The 2,574-nt window shown below is 37.6% G+C and overlaps 1 long non-coding RNA gene across 1 annotated transcript; it reads left to right on the forward strand.

Moving 5' to 3' along the window:
- LOC109955495 (uncharacterized) lies at positions 1–1,944 on the forward strand. Its single transcript, XR_002274266.1, has 4 exons — positions 1–40; positions 291–441; positions 1,209–1,278; positions 1,750–1,944. It is a non-coding gene; the product is annotated as an uncharacterized LOC109955495 (long non-coding RNA).
- Positions 1,945–2,574: the final 630 nt, after the last annotated feature.

Genomic DNA, 2,574 nt, shown 5'->3' on the forward strand with positions numbered 1-2,574 from the left:
GGAAATGTCCTCCATCGAACTCAGCCCAAATTACTACCAGGTGGGCAAAGTGGTACCTTTTTCAATGGTGGAAGAAGTACTTAAATCTTTATTTAAGTAGCAGTACCACAATGTAATGATCTTATTTGTGTGAAATTTGCATTTAGTTAGTAAGAGGTTTACTTTTCCTGAATTCATGATGATTTTCATGTAATGGTTTACAGGTTTGACTTTCTCTGATCAGAGTAAACTGTTAAAACTAGGACATTGAAGGACTAACTCTTTTTTTTTTTCAATGTATTGTCCAATAGGCCACAGGATGGTGAAGGCATTAGGACACAGTGGATGGGGGAAGGGATTCCATGCACTGTGTAGATGGTCTTGGGTTTGTTGTGAGAACAACCAACACTATTCTGGGCCCCTGTCAATCCTACACATCAACACCAACCGCAGGTTGATCAGGTGATAAACGTATTATACGGTTGTGGTGGTGGTTTAGGTCAGAGAGAGTACTGTTATTCTTCTGCCACTGACAAGTTCAGGTCAAATGGTCATTTCTCAAATAATGTTTTCCTGATGAACTCATTTCAAAAGTGTTAATCCTTTATCAACTTTATGCACAAATTCTCATTTTATAACTAACATTAAACAATACATTTCATTCTTTGTGCCATTCTAACCCATTTATATAGCATTTAAGACAGCAGCTGTAAGATGTGCATATTAGCGTATTAACTGGTTTCACATTGCATTTGTACCCAGCATATGTAAACACAGGGTCAGAATGAAATGTAGTATGATAATGGTTGTTAATGGTTGGTAAGTTTGTCATTGTGCCTTAAACTGAAAGTTTAAAGTCAGTACTGTGTTATTAAAAAGTTGTAGTGTTGCATCTGTAATACTGATGGCTAACATCTTCACAGTAAGTTAGCAATTTGATATTGTGTGGGAAATTAGATTTAATTTATATTTATAATTTTCATTTAATTTCATTTCAACTTTATTTATATAGCACATTTAACACAGCAACAGCTGACCAAAGTGCTTAACACAAAACACAACAATAAAACAAAATTACAATTCACAAAAGTTTGTGCACCCCATTGTTCATTTACAATCATTTGAAATTTCATGTAATAATTAAGAAGAAGAACGGGAATGTATGATGCAGAAGTCACCTTGTAAATAACTCTGAGTAGCCTACTGAGTTATCTCTACATTTGTCACAGATCCCATTCCTCCAAACAGCCAAGGCATCCATCTTCTTGAAGCTGCAAAGAAACATGGCTTTCCATCCAGGTAGTATGCACAGTCTTTATTTTTGCTAATTGTTTTCTTTTAAATGTTGGAATAAGTGAAACCTAATTTGCTTAAGCAACTTTGGTGCATTAAAGACTACAGTGTTGTGGAATCATATCTATTTTGTACAATAGGCTACACAGTTCTATAAAATCCAGTTATGAGTCATACTAGTAGCCTAATTATTCCTGTATTGCAGACTGTGGGATTCCAGCCATTTTAAGGGCAACTTCAAAACCAACTTTACTAGTTAACTTGAAAGAATATTAGTATGATACTAAAACACTGTCCATCTTGTTCTGTTGCTTGCCCTTTTGGTTTAAATTATTATTTTTTTTTTGGCTTCACTGTAATATCCTTCACTTTTACTGTATTTTCTTTTCTTACTTGGAGTTAAGGTGCAAATTAAAGTGTAATGTGGAACAGAGGTTTCCAAAACAAAGTAACTCAGTCTTTCGTCTTTCTTTTCAGGAGAGAGGGCCTGTGGAGCGTCCTCCACAGCCCTGAGGACGGTGCTAGATCCAACAAGCTGCCTCAAATCCAGGCCGATCTGGAACCATTCACCGAGGGAGGCAACGATCCTGCACTCTGAAGACAACGCAAGTCTACCCCCAAACAAGCTGTAGGAATTTGGAAAGACTGAGTCTTGTCAACCTTCCTGAGAACAATGAGGTAAGAGAAAATCATGCTCTGACATGCTGGTGTTAAACTCTTTAATTTCACCAGCGCTGATAAACACATGTACTTGTGTAGTGGGTTGAAGTCTGGCATATACAGTATACTGGCATGAAACTGTGGTTCAGTGGATAAAGCAGTTGTCTCCCAACCAGAGGGTTGGAGGTTCGAATCACAGTGCCTGCAGTCCACATGTCAAAGTGTCCTTGGACAAGACACTAAACCCCAAAGTTGCCCCCGATGATTAGAGCCATCGTTGTGAGTTGGCGCTGCTGATGGCGGCCTTGGTTCTGTACCAGAAACAAATTCCTTGTGTGTGTGTAACATGGCCAAATAAGGGTGATTATCCTTAATAGTGGTTGCCACAAACAGGACATGCATACTGGGGGAAAAAGATAAATATTGTGCATATTAATTATACAAAGCATGGTTAGTCCTGCTGTTGTACATATTGCGAGAATACACTTCTAAAATGTTTGTTTAGCTAAAATTCCACCTTTAATCAATAACATTGCAGGCACATGCTGTTCTGGGTTTGTTTGTGTTTGGCATTATGTTTTGTTACAGTTACCACCAATATCTTTGGTTAAAGTAGAACGCAGTTACAATTACATTATTGTG

Source organism: Monopterus albus, unplaced genomic scaffold, assembly GCF_001952655.1.
Source record: "Monopterus albus unplaced genomic scaffold, M_albus_1.0 scaffold15.1, whole genome shotgun sequence".
NCBI lineage: Eukaryota > Metazoa > Chordata > Actinopteri > Synbranchiformes > Synbranchidae > Monopterus > Monopterus albus.